The sequence below is a fragment of the Myotis myotis genome, unplaced genomic scaffold (assembly GCF_014108235.1).
Source record: "Myotis myotis isolate mMyoMyo1 unplaced genomic scaffold, mMyoMyo1.p scaffold_m19_p_12, whole genome shotgun sequence".
Taxonomy (NCBI): domain Eukaryota; kingdom Metazoa; phylum Chordata; class Mammalia; order Chiroptera; family Vespertilionidae; genus Myotis; species Myotis myotis.
Genome location: NW_023416316.1, coordinates 65302787 through 65322298, shown reverse-complemented (window position 1 = coordinate 65322298; position 19512 = coordinate 65302787). Strand labels below are relative to the sequence as shown.

Here is a 19512-nt window from a genome sequence, read left to right as displayed (position 1 = left end):
TTTTAAAAAGAGTTGGAATCATGTTAACTTCAAACTTTATTTAAGTGGCAAAGAAGAATTATTACGGAATAAATGTTCAATTCTATGAATAACTATTTTCTGGTTGTAAAATAATTTTTATTTGTATAATGCTTAATAGAAAGGCAGATGGTTAATAACTCCTATCTGCAACTATGAAAGTAAAAGAGAGTTTGTTTTAAAAAATTTTTTATCCAATGGTTATGTGGGCAATTAATCTGTTGCTATTTTTCCATTTGGAACCGATTTAAAATGGTATAATAATATTTAGACACAATTTCTCAGCCATGGAACATAGTTTCTTATTTTGCTCTGTTCTTGGAAATGCTGAACTATTGAAATAGTTCTTTTCTGTAGAGTGTGGTCCTCCCTTTTATCCAGGGACAGATTTTGTGGCAAATCATTGAGTCAGCAGTTATTTTGAGTCTAACTGAAGGAGATAAAGTTCCTAAGGATTTATTACATATGTGTCTTGCCACTGAGTGAGAACAAAAATGCCTACCCATCAGTGCTGACTGGTTGGGAATCTCTGAAACATGGTGCCACAGTCCTCATAAATAACAGAGTAACAGAATCGCGGGAATTTGACAGAGATCAATCTCTAGATGGATGAGTTAGTCTATAAGCAAATAGCTACTCAACCTCTTTGGACTTTTAAAAAGGATCGGTGTGTTTGCTTACCCAGACCCCTGGATTTCAGTGAGTCCCTAGTGATGGAGAAAAGCCTGCAGACTAACTGGTGAGAGCAACGGAGGACTGGTGTGTGCAGGGACATGTTAATGTCAGGGGAGACACTCCTCTCCCGCTTCTGCAAACTCTGCTCTTCAGCTTGTTCTCATGGAGATGTGCCTTGGCTGTCTCATGAGTTGAATTTGACCTTGATGTCGTGGGCTGAGAAAGCATAGATTTCATCAGTGATCTGGGAAAACCTGCCAGTAATATGTTGGAGTGGCCTAGTTTTATTTTTGACAGATTTATGAGGCTGGATTATGCAGTGCTTTTGTTATTGATATTTATATTATTTATATTTATATACATATATATACATATATACATGTATATATAAATATCAGTTTATTTGTTTAGTTCACACATTCAACTTGTCTGAAAGCATAACCTTGGTAGCCAAAGACATTTCCTGCCCTTGCCATGCTTCTCTGGCATCTACCATGGGGCTGTAAACTTGCAGCTGATTGATAGGTATGTTGCCTAATAACCCGTCTCCTTGTTTGGAGTCAGCATCATTCCCTAACTCTGTACATGAATGAGATGATCTAAAGGCGAGTGAACATGAATCCAAGCAAGCCTCTGTCCATCTCTGAGACGAGGAATGGGGTGGCAGGAGATGCCTGGAAATGGTCTCTGAGGTGCCAGCAGTTATCATCGCAGGTTTTTGGCAGGTATAGACTGGCCAGGATGGTTAGATGTTTGAAAACAGAGTCTAAAAAATTATGTCATGTCCTGGCTGGTGTGGCTCAGTTGGCTGGGCATCATCTGTGCATCAAAAAGTCGCCCGTTGGATTCCCTATCACGGCACATGCCTGGAATGCAGGTTGGATCCCTGGTCAGGAGCCTGCAGGAGGCAGCCCATCAATGTTTTGCTTTCATATCAATGTTTCTCTCTCTTGTTCTCCCCTCCTCCCTCTCTAAAAATCAATAAAAAGTCTTAAGAAAAAAAAAGAAAAAGAAAAGGCCTGTGACTAAAATAAAGTCACATTTTTAATAATCTTTGTATACATGTGTGCCTCATTGCCTTTAACATTTGGACAAACAGGTGTATTTTTTTAAAGGATTTTTGTTAAGAATGCATTGACTGAGTTTCGACAAACACCTAGACACATGTAACCTATCAAGATATGGAATACAGAAAGTTCTATCATTTCCCTTCTCAGTGAATCCCTTCCCCAAGCCCCAGGGGCAACCCCTGTTCTGAATTTTTTCCACTGTAGATTAACTTTGCATATTCTAGCATCATGTAAATGAAGTCATACAATATACACTCTCTCGTGTAAGACTTCCTTAATAAAAAAAATATAATTAATTAGTTAATCAATGTTTTAAAAAAGACTTCCTTTGCTCTGAGTAATATTTGGGAGATTTATCTACGTTCTCTCCTGTATCAGCAATTTGTTCTTTGGTATTACTAGTTGCGCTGCTTACCAGCATTTATTGGCCTGTTCTCTGGATGGTCTCTGGGACTCTCTTGTTTTGGGCTGTATGAATAAAGCAGCTAGGAATATCACAAATCTTTCTTTTGTGGACGCATTTTCACTTTCATTGGTACAATGCCTATGCGTGGAGCTGCTGGTCATAGGGTAGGTGTGTCTTTCATTTTAAAAGAAACTCCTGACTTTTCCTGGCGTGGTTGTGTCATTTTCTCCTGCCGGGAACCAGGCTGCCCCGCCTCATCCTCCGATTGGCGGTGTTAGTCTCTTTAGCTGTGGACGTTCTGGTTAGTGTGCAGTGGTGTCCCCTTGTGATTTAAATTTGCATTTCCGGATGACAATGACATTGAGCACTTTTTCATGTGCTTATTGGCCATTTGTGTAAATATAAGTACTCTTCAAATCTTTTGCCCATCTTAAATTGGGTTGTTTGTCTTTCTGTTGTTGAATTGTCACAGTTCTTTGTATATCCTGGATAATAGTCCTTTATCAGATACGTGTTTTGCCAATGTTTCCTCCAGATCTATGGTTGGCTATCCATTTTTTTTAATGGTGTGCTTTGATGAGTAAATGTTTTTAATTTTGATGAAACCTAATTATTTTCTTTTATGGTTATTGCTTTCTTTGACCTAACAAATCTTGGCTACCTGTAAGTCATGAACATATTCTCCTATACTCTCTTTTGAAAGCCTTGTAGTTTCACCTTTTATATTTGGGATATTTATTTTGCTTTTTCACTAATTTTAACCATGTTTCAAGAATAGACCTTCTAAGCAATGTAAAATGCCCAGTTAAAGTATACTTTTATATATGAACAAATAAGTGAAGTTAATCAGGTTGAGAGAAACCTATTAGATCTTTCCTGAGAAAGTGTGTGTAAATACAGAATTACTGAAAGACCAAACCCTCTTCCATGTTCATGTTTTGTTTTCTAGCATACGGTTTAAGAATAATAAAGGATTCATTGATTCAAGGGCAACCTTGACTTACAGAGGTGGTTTAAACATGCATTGTTCAGTTAAAGGAAAATTGACCTTTCTATGCATTTGTTTGTAGCGGTGAACAGCAGGGAGAGAGGAGTAGCACCCACACCTCCAGCTTCAGTGTGCCCGCACATGGAATTTGAGAGGAAAGTGAGGATAGAAACTACATCCTCCTTGATTGCTCAGGAGAAAGAACTTTACTTCTCATGTTCCCAAGTTGTCCTTATATTGGTGGCGGTGAAAATGGCACCAGGTGTTGGGTCGGTAGAGTCTGACCGGACCTCGGTTCAAATCTTGGTACTTGAGTCCTGGCTAAGAAAGAATTCAGAGTCAAGACTCAGACTATAAGCAAGAGTTTATTTAGAAAGTCACAGAGGTAGAAGGTGTGAACCATAGAAGAAATGTGTTCAGGAAACAAGTTATACAGACAAAAGAAGAGGCCCCTGGATCTGAAGAGAGAGAGAGGGGGGTAAAGGTAAGGTGTGGGCGTGCTCCCCAGAGGTAGAGCACACCCAGTCCTCCTTCCTTAGGGCTTTCCAGGGCAGGGATTTTAGGGGAGGTCTCAGGGAAGGATCTCAATAGAATATTCATCAGCGCTCCAGGCCTGTTCTTTCAGGGTCTTGGTCTCTACTGAACGGTGGTGCCTGGGCAGGGCTGCACTCGTCAATGCACCTGGCCCTGCGGTCAGCCAGGACATCGCTTGTCTGCTTTCGCTACGTTACTGGGCCTGGAACTGGAACACTCCTGAGGACTAGATGTTATCCCCAGGGGTTAAGGCTCAAGGGAGTGGGCCTGAAAGGGCGCCCAGGGGAGTCACTTGAGACCATTCTTTGGCTCCTTGTTCCTCCTCCAAGGGGGTTTACGGCACAACTAGTGACATGCCAGGAGAGGAAAGGTTCGGGGGTGGGGGTGGGCGGTGGGGAGTCCAAACCCCCGGACCAGTGATATGCTAGTGGAGGAAAGGTTACCCTGGGGGCAAGGACTTGGTTTTCCCAGTTTTGCCAGCTGCTGAGCACCCAGGGCTTTCTGCCTGGTGACCTCCTGGCCCTGGCCCATTGTCCTGGCTCTGCTCATATCTGTCTAATTGCCCGCCACACTTCCACTTGTTCTCTCCTGTCTCACACATCGGACATGATAGTCAGAGGGTGGCTGGCCACACTGCTTCGGGGAAAGAGTATAGCTTGTGTTCCTTTGCACGGCCTGGCTCCCAGCTCCTCATGGGCAGAGGCATCTGGCACCCAGATTAATGAACAGGCCATCTGATGGTCTAGCTCACACTGGGCAGTGGCTCACGTAAACTCTCATGTAACATTTGCTCCGAAAATGGCTTTTCTGAAGCTTTCCACTTAAATAACTGTGGGTTAACTTTTCGTGGGGCCAACATAGTGGACACTAAGAAGAATGTATAACCCCGGACTGCTGGGCAGCCTCGCATTGTCACGGTTCTGCCTTAATTCACTGCATATTACTTACTTCCTTTGTAATTTGCAACCAAACTATTCACTTTTCTAAACTGTTCACCTTTTAACGTCTGGAAATGCTTAAAGCATTTGGCCATTTGTTCATTTTGTGTAAGCCGTACACCCAAACAGGGTAAGAATATATTTGCCAAAGCAAAGCGTACTGCTCTAAGAGATCAGGCCTGTGCTTTCAAAACGTTTTTCTAACTTAGACAAGCCATCAAATGCTAGTGGTCGTGTTTCTATGTAATTCTATTGGTGATAACATTCCATGTTATGATGCCTCCCCCCCCGCCAAAAAGTTATTTTTTTATGAACTTAAAAAAGTTTCTAATATAAAGGTTATATTATCAACAAATGTTAGTTTGAAAGAACCAAATAGGATTGTGAAGATTACCCTTCTTGAACAATGCCTTAAATGTTTATCTCCTTACTCGTTCCTCATTGCTTTCTTTCTCAAGACATTATGGTTTATTGTGTCTCCAGCAGGTACCTTCCATGTGATTTACACAGTGAATGGCCCTGCTTTCCGAGCAAGTTAATGATATAATATCCCCATTTATATTCAGAGCAGTCAACACTTTCTAGCTCTCAGAATAATAAAAGCACCTGCATTTAATATACATGGAAGAATGGGAAGGCGAATAGCAGATAAGGCACAATCAGGTAAGTGTAATCAGATAAAATATCACAATATTATAGTAGATCAGCATCTGGTAATGACTTGAATTTTGAAAGACTGACAAGCAGCATGGCCTAAAGCAGCCAGGCGTGCCTCATTCAGAGCGCCTCTTCCCAGAGCTGATTGCTCCTCTCGTGTTTTCCGGCAGATTAAACAGGTAGGGTTTCTTATTTTAACTCTTGTTGAGCTGCATTGTGCCGCTGGAAAAACACTGGCAGTGTCCCTGCTGAGCCCAGGTCTCCGAACAAACAGAAAGGACGCATCTCAAAGTAAAACCTTGCATCGCCCAGCAGTTCCCTCGGATTGATCCAAATCAATTTTATTTAACAAAAGAAAGCTGGTAGCGATGGATAGAGCTCTCATTTTCATCTCTGTACTTGCCTGCATGGTGTTGACATTTTCTTCTTTTTCCTTTTTTTTTTAAAGCAGGAGAAAACAGTTTATTAGAAACTGATTTGTCTCTCAGACCTCGCTGCCTGCACTGGCCTTGCCTGAGCCCTAATGTCACAGAACCATCTGGTGTCCCGTGGAAAGCTGCAGGTTTGCAAAAGTCAGAGCTGAACAAACCTGGTTAGTCTAGTCTAGTGGAATTAGCAGTTTCTTTCCCTTTGAAGTTCCTCTGTGTTGGAGGCCAGTGACCTCCCCAGTTAACTCCTGTTTGCTGGATAGAGACCTGGGGAGTAAGGTGCAGGCTCAGGTCTGCCCCAGCATTGGTCTCCCCAGTGGCAGGGCCCTGGCCCCTTCACGCAGGGACCAGGAAGAGCCTGGGCTTCTGTCTGCCGCCTTTGGAGCAGGACGTTCTGTAGATAATGGAATTCACGGCTCCATCTTCTGAGAGGCTGGTGTTCACCCTTGTTCCTCAGAGCTTCTGCTTCTGTTTGCTGAACTAAGGGGGGCAGCCCTGGACACTGGCCAAGGGGTGTCTTCTTCAATGAAACTTTCATAACTGTGAGTATGAAGCAAATGGAATAACCGTCCATTGCATGTAGAACAACTCTATGTTTATGGAAATGACTCTTTCCGAAGGACTCTGTCCCTCCACCAGGTTTAGTGAGCTCAGCCTGTGGTACAGAATACCGTAGTCTGGCTGGCTTAGACAGCAGGCGTTATTTCTCATCATTCTGGAGGCTGAAAGTGTGAGGCCGGGGTGCAGCATGGCAGGGCTCTGGGGAGGGCTCTCTTCCTGGCTTCCAGACAGTGGCCACTTCAATGCGGGGTCACGTGACCTCTTTGGAGACAGAGAAGGAGAAACTCTCTGGTGTCTCCTCTTATAATTAAACGAATCCCATGAGGCCCCACCAGCATGACTTCACCTAAACCTATTCACTGCCAGAAGCCCCATCTCCAAACACCATCCCATTGGGGGTTACGGCTTCATCATAGGAATTGGGGAAGACACAATGCAGCCCACAGCATTGCCCAACGGTGTTATTGTGGCCACGTGAGCAAGTAATTGTATCATTGTGGCTGAGACAAAGAAAACTGCTCTCTGGCCCAAACGGTTGACATGCAGAGTATATTTTAAAAATACAAAAGATTATGGAGCAGTTCAGTCCATGATGGAGCAAACGTCAATCAGTTGGAACCTTCAGAGCCATCGTCTTCCTTCTCACACACTCCCACACCTGCATCACCCCTGCTGCCACACCCGCTTTAGGCTTTTCCGAAAAGAGATCCCAAGAGAAAGTGCTTGTGTCAGGAATTCAGTGGAAAATGGAAAGTAACTCTCAAGATGTTTGTGTTGTCAACATTCTCTTGTACTTTCTGTTATACTGTCTACCCTTGCAGTAACATGGACTGATCACTGATCAGAATGATGGATTAGCTTAACCCCCCGAGGGAGCTTTATTCACCCAAGAAGTAGTTATGTATATTCTGAATACCAAGGATGGAACGAGAACTAATTTTCAGAAGATTTCGAGTGGCAGGAGTGGAAAGTAAGAAGGAGTTGGTGGAGACTCTGGGGTTAATTACAACACTGTTTCCCGAGCATCCTGTCTTATGCAACGTTCTCTATCATAGAATGAGTCATTGAGTGCTTTGGGGAGGTGGGCTGAGATCTACATTTTACGATTGAAAAGCAACTTCTTCAAGGTCAGGAGAAGAGAACTGGATTATCCATTTGAACGTGAACTGCACAATATTGAACACTGAAAACACCTCCCCCAACAGTTTTTTTGTTTGGTTGATTGGTTGGGTTGTTTTGCATTTCAGGTGTGACCCAGGAGGAGAAACAAAGCAGCCTGTTGTTATTTTCACTTGTCACATTTAAAAAAGGTGTCTCTATCTGATTTGTGATAGAGGCAGCCTTAGATAAAGCACAATCGAGGCTATTTCAGCCTCTAAATGGAGAGCATTTCTGCTTCTGCTTGAAGCCACAGTAAGAGGTATTTCACAAACAGTGATGGGGTCAGTGCAACCAAATTCTTTTCTGGTTCCACCTGCATTCCTCACCCTTTTAAAAAAAATGTTGATAGTATTACAGATATCTCCCATTTTCACCCGTCCCCTTCTCCTTCCAGCCTCTTACCCCCTCCACCCCCAGGTTTTCACTACCCTATTGCCTGTGTCCAAGGGCTGTGCGTATAAGTTCTTCGGTTTATCGCTTCTCATCCTCCCAACCCCACATCGAGGTATGTCAGTCTGTTTCATGCCTCCATGCTTCAGGCCTTATTTTGTTGGTCAATTCATTTTGTTCATTAGATTCCACAAATAAGTGAGATCATGTGATATTTGTCTTTCTCAGATTGGCTTATTTCACTTAGCGTAATATTTTCCAGGTCCATTCATGCTGTCCCAAAGAGTAAGGGATCCCCTTTTTACAGCTGCATAGTATTTCATTGTGTAAATGCTCCACAACTTTTTTATCCACTCATCAGAGCCCTGTTCCTGGGGGGCGAGGCTACTACAGCATGTAACACAATGCAGTAACACAATCATCTGCAGTATAGTACGATCACTGATCATCCTGCGTATTTAGAGGCAGACTGTGCTATATGTAATTGGATATGAAGCATAAAGCCTTTTAACTTAGCGCTGTGGCTTATACCACATTTTGCCCTCTACCATCCCATTTGGGGCAGATTAAATATTGATCTCTTAGAAATGATAGTGGGACTAGACTGAGGAGTGTAAAAAGACTGGGGAAACATGTGGTTATGATGACATTCACCTATTAAGAAGGATAAGAATCATTATCTTAAGAGAGAATTTGCTTTTTAGGTAACAATAAAAAAATACTTATTAGTTACCTTTTCAATTATATTTGAATCATATACTCTAACCAAGATAAATACCTGTTTGCCTTTGTTAAATGCATGTTTCAAATCTAAACTTAGTACACTTCAAGCTTCTAGAATTAGATAATATTAGATTTTCGTGGTTCTTAGGAAGTTATTTAACTTTTGCTTCAGTTTTCTCATTTCAAAATAAGAACATACCATTCTTGTTCCAGGTTTAGTAATCTACTCATATCTTAGCAAAGTTCCCCAGATGTTTGTCAAGATTTTGTCCTTATGTGTTGGGGCACAATAATTATTTAATAAAGAGTTGCGATAAAGACATTGTGAAATACATAATAAGTAGACATCTAAGCAACAAGTGTGCAGAGTTGCAGGTGACAAATTGTGAAATGTCAAAAATGATTAGTGGAGAAAAAGCGCCTGAAAAATACAGTAACTTAGCTGAGTAATGAGAGCTACGCTGAACATATTCTGCAAATCCATCAGCACGATGGCTCAGCGTGTCCTTATTACTCTCTGAAATTAGGAATGACAGATACCAAGACCCTATTAATATTTTAGGTGCAGCAAGCATGCCACGGAGAAGGATGTAAATCAGTGGTCAGGTTGTGGGACATCGTGAAAGAGTCTGCCAGGTGGGGGGCCGTGTCATCCTAGAGCTCCATCACTCCTCCTGGGGGCGTTCTCCTGGCAGCACCCAGCTGCAGGAAATGGACCGATTTTGAACAGAAGGATGGATGTGCTTGGACAAGGCAAAACTCTCAGAGTATTTAGCATTCTTTATGCCCACAGTGTATTTTAAGAAAAATTTTAAAGTATACATGTTAGTATATATCTTTAAATGCTCTGTCATCCGAAAAATAGTGGAACTCTTCCAAAGAATATATATCTGGCAGTCTGAAGAAATAGGTTTTCTCTGGCCCTAGCACGGGCAGTCTCCTTGTTCTAATCATCTCCAAATGCAACCTTAGTAACAGTGACACAATGTGTACGGACTACTGTGAGGTACTTGAAAGAATAAAGCTGAGTGAACTAAGGAAAGAAAAAAGGAAAAACATTAAGTAACACATGGAAAGTGCTCTGTCAGTGTGGTGCCCAGCACTGGAGGGGCTTCCTACTCTGCTTCTTCTTTTTATTTTTTAATTAAATTTTATTTGGGTGACATTGGTCAACATGAACATATAGGTTTCATGTGTGGATTTCTAAGGGCCCACCACCCAAAGTCAAATCTTCTCCTGTCACCTCATATCAGGATGGACCCCTTCTCCCCACACCCCCTCCCCCCTGGCAACCACCACACTGCTGTTTGTGGTCATAAGTTTCAGTTTTATGTCCCACATATGAGTGAAATCATATGGTTTTGTGACTTATTCAGTTAGCATAATGTTCTCAAGGCCCATCCATGCTGTTGCAAGTGATGCTATTTCATCCTTTCTTAAGGCTGAGTAGTGTTCCGTCGTGTACATGTGCCCAGTCCAGCGCTGGCTTCCTGCTCTGCTGCGGAGAGGGGCCATTTCCCGGGAGCCTTCACTCGGCCCTCCTGTGTGGCACACCACGTGTCCTGCAGCTCTTAGGAAATGGTGCTCAGAGTTGGCTTTGGAAAGGAGGATATGTGATAGCGTCCTCTTCACATGTCCCTGTAATCCGATGCCCGGAGACCTTGCTCTTCAGAGCAGGGCCTGCTGCTTCATATATATATATATATATATTTTATTGCTTAAAATATTACAAAGGGTATTACATATGTGTCCATTTTATCCCCCCGCCCTAGACAGTCCCCTAGCCTCCCCTATCCCCCAGTGTCTTATGTCCATTGGTTATGCTTATATGCATGCATACAAGTCCTTTAGTTGATCTCTTACCCCCTTACCTCCTGCCCCCCAACCCTCCCCGGCCTTCCTGCTGCAGTTTGACAATCTGTTTGAGGCAGCTCTGCCTCTGTATCTATTATTGTTCAAAAGTTTATAATGGTCTCTATGCTATGCTGCTCTAAAAAGGAAGGAACTCTTACCATTTGCAACGTCATGGATGGAACTGGAGAGCATTATGCTAAGTGAAATAAGCCAGTCAATGAAGGAAAAATACCACATGATCTCACTCATTCATGGATAATAGGGGCTGCTTCTTGAGGGCTGTCGGTTGTGCCTCCGCGGCAGGTGGCTTTGAAGGATGGTTGGTTGGAAGCTTGCAGGTCCAGAGAGATCACACGGCAGAGACCAGGTATTTTTCCATTGGAATTTCTAACCTAAAAACCACAAGGGATCTCTAGAGAAGGGGGTGGGGTGGGAGGGAGCCAGAAGAGAAGAGGCATGATTCCGGGGGAAAAAGGGGGCAGGAGGGGAAAGAAACTTTTGCCAGGAAGCCAGAATTTGTATGAGCGAGCGCTCCAGGACGAACACACCCCAAAATGTAGGTTTTTCCAGAAAATACATTCTCTAATTTGAAGTCAGTAGGAGCTTTGGATGTGAGATATCAGTGAAAAGAATATGTGTTCACATTTTATCATTTGCTGTAAGACATGGAAAGCTACAGATATTTAATAAATATGGGTAAAACGAATTGACTTGGTGATGGTAATGGGATGCACCATCTTGGAGGATGGCATACTGACATATGACAAGGGCACTGGTTTCAGGGCCTATTGGCCAGAGTTCCAGGCATAGCTTTGCCCTAGAATCTTGCCATAGTACCTGGAACCTTCCCCTTCCTGAACCTAATTTTCTCATCTTCTAGGATGGAGAGACAGAAGGAGATAATCTCACATGAATTCCATGTCATCAACTCTGTCACCTGTCATAACAACCTCAGCGATTGTCTGTCTCTGCCCCACCTCTCTTGCCCCACATAAGGGCACTTGAACATGTCTTGTGCTATTAAGATCTGGGGTCCTCTAGGTTCTTTTTCTTAGTTTCTTCCTATCATGTTCATCTCCCCCTTTCTCTAGAACTCCAGGCTTTGCCTTGAAGATGCAGGATAGTTTGCATATAGTGAGGGGTTATATGGCTCTCCCATTCTTTCTACAGGGAAAGCTTACTCACCTGTACGCTGCGCGCCATTGCCCCAGTCACCAGCCCCTCATACAATCTTTAGCCCCTCCAACTAGCCTTTACCTCAAACTGGCCCAGATAAGATTTTAAAGCCTCAGTGCATTTTGCCTTTCATTCATTTTTTGTGTGCAAAACACATATTACTGTTCCAATCTGTGTGCACTTCACCACCAGCGCTCTTCCCTTTTTTTCTATTTTTCAGAACTCTTCAATCTTTAATATGACAGTAGTTATAAGTACTGTTTACAGAACTTTCACTACATGCCAGGTATTGTGATAGGCACTTACACCTCTCATCCTGGCAGCATCCCTGAAGGGTAGATGAGGAAACTGATTCTCCGATTGTTTAAACAACTTTCCCACATTGTCTCTCTCCAAAGACAGTGTTATTTCTACTGCAATATGCTACATTTCAGCATACAAGGTTCATAACAACTTGTTGCTATTTTGTTCAGGTCAGGTGTTTTTTAAAAATATTTTTTATTGATTTCAGAGAGGAAAGAAGAGGGAGAGAGTGATAGAAACATCAATAATGAGAATCATTGATAGGTTGCCTCCTGCATGCCCCACACTGGGATTGAGCCTGCAACCAGGACATGTGTCCTGACCGGGAATCGAACCATGACCTCCTGGTTCATAGGTCGATGCTCAACCCCTGAGCCACGCCAGCCAGGCCACGTCAGCTTTTTATTTGTTTCAAAATCAGTAGTATATCATCAAAAAGAAAAAATATATTTCAGCATACTTTATGATATTTTGTTTTCTTGTTATTTTACTTTGTTTTTATTAACACAGATTTTATTTTTTAAATATATTTTTATTGATTTTAGAGAGGAAGGGAGAGGAAGAGGGTGAGAGAGAAACATCATTGATGAGAGAGTACTGCCGATTGGCTGCTTTCTGCATGCCCTATACTAGGGCTGGAGCACACAACCTGGGCATCAAACCGTGACCTCCAGCTTCATAAGTCGATGCTTAACCACTGAGCAATGCGGGCCAGGCATTAACACAGATTTTAAAGAGTTATGATCATAATGTGGATGTAGTCCATATTGTAAAAATAATAATTCCACAAGCATTTTCTTTGTTGCTTTCTTCCATATTGTCATTTTAATAGCTGCATAATTTTCATCAGATCAGTTTATCATAGTTTTTTTTTTAAATTTCTACTGCAGGACAATTAGATTATTTCCATTCTGTGCTACATTAAATTTTGTTGTAATAATGATATTTATGTACTTTTTTAGATTAATGGTACATTGGCTTTTAAAACCTTTATTATTATAGAAATTTTGAAATATTCACAAGAGACTAGAAGGCACCTGCACCTAGCTATCACTCAGCTTCAGCAGTAATCAGCATTTTGCCCATTTTGTTTTATCTACTCCCCTACTTTTTCTTGAGAATATGAAAGAAAATTTCAAGTATCAGGATAGACTTATAACTTATAAGAACTTTTCACTAATGTCATCTAATACTCAGTCTACATTTTCATTTTCCTGATTATTGCGAGAGACTTTTCACATTCGGTTTGTGCAAATGAGGATCCAAATATAGTGCGCACATTGCAATCAGTTGTTACATCATTACACACACACACACACACACACACACACACACACACACACACACTTTTAATGCCTCAACTTGTTGGAGAAACCATGTCAGGAGTCCTGTAGAATGTCCCACATTCTGAGGTTGATGTTTCCTCAAGGCTTATTTGATTTGTTTCTCTATCTATTGTATCTGTTTTAACAAGTTAGATGTTGAGAACTCAAGATGGTGGCTCCGTTTTTAAGAAGAATATTTTGTAATAGGGTCCTTTTCTTTTCTTTTTTTTTTTTTAAATATATTTTATTGATTTTTTACAGAGAGGAAAGGAGAGAGATAGAGAGTTAGAAACATCGATGAGAGAGAAACATCGATCAGCTGCCTCCTGCACATCTCCCACTGGGGATGTGCCCGCAACCCAGGTACATGCCCTTGACCGGAATCGAACCTGGGACCCTTCAGTCCGCAGGGCGACGCTCTATCCACTGAGCCAAACCGGTTTTGGCAATAGGGTCCTTTTCAATTGGAGTTCAAACTCCGCATACCTCTCAGAACATTTGTCCGGATCATAAGCTTCTCTTCTTTCTTGTTCTGCTGGAAAGCCTCTTGCACAGGCAGTTTTTTTAGAATAAAAGCCCCTGCTGATCCCAGCCCTGGGTGTGGGGCCTGTGTTAACATGAACCAGTTTCCTTCTAGCCCCTTCAACCTTGGAAGGAAACCAGGAATTGCCCAAAATACTTTGATTGCTGTTGGAGAAAACCTGGATTTGAGAGAAGAATAATTGAGAATTGGGGAAGGATGCCTCAGCCTTAGACAGGGAGTGTCATGGTTCACTGGTTAAGTTAAAGCGGATCAGGCATGACCATCAGATTGACGGGCTGAGACACTGACCCATTTTTCGGCCTCAGTACTCTCTGAGGCCAGGGTAGTTTGAGTGAGATTTCACTTCGTTCCAGGCTTAGCACGGAAGACCATCAGAAAGCAGTCATTTCTAATGAGTCTTGTTTTATGATGCTGAATCTCCGGGTATGGTGAAGGAGCCGTGGCTAGAGCCGGGGTGTGGGGCACGTTCCTATCTCCCTATAACACACTCCTTGCATTTTAGATGTGGTGTTTGAGGCTTCTGCTCAGGACCCACCAAACAGAGCAAAGGGATGTTCAGGATGTGAGATTCCTGGAATCGTCCACGAATTGGGAGAGGCAGAGCAATTCTCCTTTCTCTCCGGGCCCAGGAAATTGCAAGGCATACTTGGCTTTCCCTGTAGATCATTAGGTAGAGTCAGACCTTCCACCTCCTGGTTGGCCCATTTCAACCCACTCCATCTCCACAACCCACCACAGCTTTGTAGGAAACGCATTGCTGGACCAGGAGGCACAAGGTTCCACTACAACCTTGCTCGCCATGCCTGCACCGGAAATGCTGGAAGGAACTGCTATTCCATTACTCCAATGTACGCCAGAGCGTGTTATGCTATTGTGTTAATAGGAATATGGGTAGAAAGGGCTCCTCACAATAGCTGCAGAGGAGGGCTGTGAAGTCTTTTATTGAATGGGGTGACTTGTCTCTGGGGAGTAAATTGAAGTCTCTGAATTTTTCTCTTTTATCTTATTGGAGAGGCTACGGAATAGCAACTTTGAATTTTGACTTTGAGCTGCAGGTAATGAGACTTTCCTCATTCTTTTAGCATCTGGTTGCTCATTTGTTTTATTCATTACCATTGTAGGGAATAGGCAACCTTCCCGGAAGGTCAGCCACAGAAATTGGGAATCTGAAAATGGGGGAAAAGAGACTCAGCATTAGGCTGTCTGGTCCTATAAATCCCTGTTTAAAATTAGTTTGGGCAACTTGACCTTTGCCCATTGAAGCTTAAGTGGTAGCCATTTTTCTTCTTTATTTTTCTTAAGAAGCGGCTTTGCTGTGTGTTAGATATGACTGAGGATCCTGTTACTCTTTTTCCTAACTGTCCACAGGTATGCCTCTTTGGGACTAGAAAGCAATTCTTTCTTATTTAACCTTTAAAATATTTAGAGGCTTTTAAGTTGACACTGGTAAACGGCACTGTTTGCACCATTTGTTCTTGGACCGTATGATTCTTATTACTCTTGATTGTTCTGTAATGTGTGCGCAGAGTGTAGAGGTAATGCGTGTGCAAGGAGTAGTGTGAGTAGAATGAGTAGTGTGTGTACAATATGGCATTAAACTACCGTAAATGAGAGGAGAGAAGAGCATCCAAGGACTTCTGGTTTGGAAGAAGTCATGTAAGGAGTAGAACTGAAATTGAAAGGAGGATGCTGCTTCAGGCTTGAGTTTACACAAATATTTTAAAATCCCTTTCACTGTTATTGCTCAGTATTTCTCAAGGGTAGCAAGACCTAGGCTAGGAAATGGATTCTTTTATTAGACAGCCAGGAATTTATCAGTTAAGCATACTTAAAAGTTGGAAACTAATATATAAGAATCTATACTCCATGGAGGCAGCAGTATTGTGGCTCTGAGAGTCAAGCACAGAACTTCATGGCTAAATGAGGACCATGGAATCACACTGTCTCCTACTCTTACCTTGTACCTGATGAAACTGAGCTCCTGAGTTTTTCTAGGTCACTCGGCTACTTAGTTGCTGAGCCTGGTTAAGTCCCTCCCCCCCCCCCCCCCCAGTTCTATGCTTTATTATGTTTAGTCAACACTGAGTAGGAATGACCTTGGGAATTACTACTTTGCTTTTGTATTTTAACCTTTCCATCATGGATTATTTCTCCTTTCACAATAACTGTTACTTTGGTCCAGCTGATGTGGCTCGGTAGTTGAGCATAGATCTACGAACCAGGTGGTCATGGTTCAGTTCCCAGTCAGGGCACATGCCAGAGTTTTAGGCTCAAGCCCCAGTAGGGGGTCTCATGCAGGAGGGAGCCAATTGATGATTGTCTCTCATCATTGGATGTTCCTATCTTCCTCTCCCTTTGTCTCTGAAATTAATAAAAGTATATTTTAAAAACCCCACAAATATCACTTTGATGTTCAACATTGCTAAATATTATGATTTGGCAAATACTAAAGATATCAACATGTTAAGTTCCTCCAAAATGATGTCAGACTATGAATTCTTTTGCTGACCATTCAGAAACTGTAAAACCAGTGACTAGCTCCATTATATTGTTTTGCCTGAGTTTTCATCAGCATCTACATTATATATGTTCACCAATACAAGGAGAACAGAAGTCATTCAAGTAATAAATGAAGAAAGTTGGTAATTATTTCCAAGGTCAGCAACAAACCTTCTGCCCCTCAGACTCTCAGATGGAAAATATAAATAAGGAGGCACCTGAAACAGAGAATCAGTTTCTAACTTGTGACCTGATGGACATAACTCCATTCCTCTTCTGAGTGCTGATCTGGACTTCGGTTTTGTCTTTCAGTGTTTTCCATTTATGTAATTGTTTTGTTTCTTTTTATATTAAAGAACCACTTAATATTGAAGTATGATTGGCATACAGTCTGTTTTTATATAATGTATGTAACTTGATGGGTTTGAGTACATATACACCAGTGAAACCAGCAACTACAGTTTATGCCTTAGACCTGTCCATCACCTCCAAAAGTTTCTTCTTTATTTATTTTTCACTTATTTCATTCTGATCTGTTGGCATTCTGTTTTTGAAAAGGATCTCTCTGTAATCCATGGACACCATTTTCTCTTTGTTTTACCACGTTAATTTGCTATATTCCAGTCATTCCTTTTGAATATACTGTATATACAACTTGTAAGCTTGGTAATTGGTATGTGCCACCTTTTAGTGTTCTGTCCATATTCAGTTCTTCAATTGCATATGTCTCAGCAAACAAAGGAGTAAATGCCTGTAAATATGGATGAAGCTAAAAAAAAAAAAAAAAAAGGCTTGACTATCAGACATGAATCAACTGTGCTTTGCAGACTAATCTATTATTTGAGACTATCTGGGACTGCAAGAATTAATCTTGATCATGTTTATTCTTTTAAAAACATCAACAGTTAAAAATTGCATATCTATTTATTAAAAATGGTTTGAGCCTGCGATGTAATCTCCTAAATGAAGGAATAAAAATGAGAGCAGGGTGCTCCAGCTAACCATTTTTTCTTCCTAAAAACTTGAAATAAATGGAGATCAGGAATGTTAGACATCTTTAAATAAATCAGAGGTCTAATGACATTTCTCATATTTTATTAAGAAAATTTTGATTTGATTTATCTATTTAAGATAACAAGCAAGGTATCCTCTAAGTGCTGAAACATAAATTACAAACACGAAGGCTTGATTTATGTTGATGGTAGATAATACGAGACACAGCAAGTTATCACAGATTTTGCAATATTTCCTGAGTTGGGGGATGGAATTATAGAAAAGTACTGAAAAACAGTGCTGCCTTGAGCTCCATTGGTTGCTGAATAGAGGATGCCTGTCTTCTAAGACATGATATAATCCCAGTGATGTGAACTTTCACGTCTAGTCCAGACTCCTCCAGCTTTAGTGAAATCTGCTCCACGGTTCTGAGTGTCTCCATGTCTCGGCGATGGACTGGACACATTCAGATCTCTGCCAGAATGAAGTAGGGGTGAAAAGAAAAGAGTCCTGTTGGGTAAATGTTGGGTCTCTGATCTCTTGGGGAATATTAACATTCTCATATTCTCCACCTTCTAGACCCTTAGTGACACCGACTGCTAATTCCCAAACTCTGCGTCAATCCAAAATATGCCTTCCGTGTGCTTTACTTGGCTGCTGACTACCAGAGAGAAGTCACGTGACATGGCTTTGCAAATTGGCACCAGTTTTTATTTTCCAACCTCAAGAACTTTGTTTGCGGGAGAGAACCAAGATGGCAGCATAGGTTAATGCCGGAGATTGCTGCCTTGACCAACCAAATCAAAACACACCTAAAAGACAGAACGGACATCATCCAGAACCACAGGAAGGCTGGCTGAGTGGAAATTCTACAACTAGGAGGAAAGAGAGTATCATACCCAGACTCAGAGGAGGTGCAGTGCTGAAGTGAAATACTCAGGTACGGAGAGCGCGGAGCAGGCTGGCGGCGGAGGGCGCGGTTGGTGCTTTCAATCGGGAGGGAGTCTCAGATTCAGAGCTCCAGAGCCGGGTGAGTCTCTAGGGACCCAGACTCAAACGGGAGAAGCGGGACTGTCTGGCTTCAGTCGGAACTCGAAGGCAGCTTTCTCTCCGAGGTTTGCAGCGGTTGCTGGGACTCTGTGAGGCAGAGCCTCTAGGGACGGAACTGAGAGCCGCCATAACTGCTCTCTCCGGCCCACCCTGTTGATCCCGAGCCCGAGCAACCCACCCGCCTCGCCCAAGCCCTGTGCAGAGCCATTTGCCAGATAGCCTCAGGCAAACGCCAGATTAGCACCTCCCTAGAGGACAGAAGTTTTCCCACTGCAGACACAGCTGATTCTCACAGCCAGCTGGCCTGGAGGTCAAATCCCCCTAGTATTAACTACAACAATCAAGTCTTAACTATAGGAGGACTGCACACAAAGACCACTAGGGGGTGCACCAAGAAAACATAAAAAAAATGCGGAGACAAAGAAACAGGACAAAACTGTCAATGGAGGATATTCAGTTCAGAACCACACTTTTAAGGTCTCTCAAGAACTGTCTAGAAGCTGCTGATAAACTTAATGAGATCCTCAACAAATCTAATGAGACCCTCGATGTTATGATAAAGAACCAACTAGAAATTAAACATACACGGACTGAAATAACGAATATTATACAGACTCCCAACAGCAGACCAGAGGACCGCAAGAATCAAGGCAAAGATTTGAAATGCAAAGAAGCTAAAAACACCCAACCAGAAAAGCAAAATGAAAAAAGAATCCGAAAATACGAAGATAGTGTAAGGAGCCTCTGGGACAGCTTCAAGCGTACCAACATCAGAATTATAGGGGTGCCAGAAGATGAGAGGGACCAAGATATTGAATACCTATTTGAAGAAATAATGACAGAAAACTTCCCCCACCTGGTGAAAGAAATAGACTTACAGGTCCAGGAAGCGCAGAGAACCCCAAACAAAAGGAATCCAAAGAGGACCACACCAAGACACATCATAATTAAAATGCCAAGAGCAAAAGACAAAGAGAGAATCTTAAAAGCAGCAAGAGAAAGAAACCCAGTTACCTACAAGGGAATACCCATACGACTGTCAGCTGATTTCTCAACAGAAACCATGCAGGCCAGAAGGGAGTGGCAAGAAATATTCAAAGTGATGAATACCAAGAACCTACAACCAAGATTACTTTATCCAGCAAAGCTATCATTCAGAACGGAAGGTCAGATAAAGAGTTTCACAGATAAGGAAAAGCTAAAGGAGTTCATCACCACC

At 42.1% G+C, this 19512-nt stretch overlaps 1 long non-coding RNA gene across 2 annotated transcripts in view; it reads left to right on the top strand.

Annotated features, from left to right (window-relative positions):
• LOC118667596 overlaps window positions 1-18110 on the top strand; it is a 33097-nt gene extending 14987 nt beyond the window's left edge. Inside the window, exons 3-4 of one of the 2 annotated variants that reach the window (XR_004971333.1) lie at window positions 5113-5292; window positions 17823-18110. This is a non-coding gene — a long non-coding RNA (uncharacterized LOC118667596). The remainder of the gene's footprint in view (window positions 1-5112; window positions 5293-17822) is intronic. The other variant, XR_004971334.1, reaches the window with a different exon arrangement.
• The last annotated feature ends 1402 nt before the right edge of the window (window positions 18111-19512 follow it).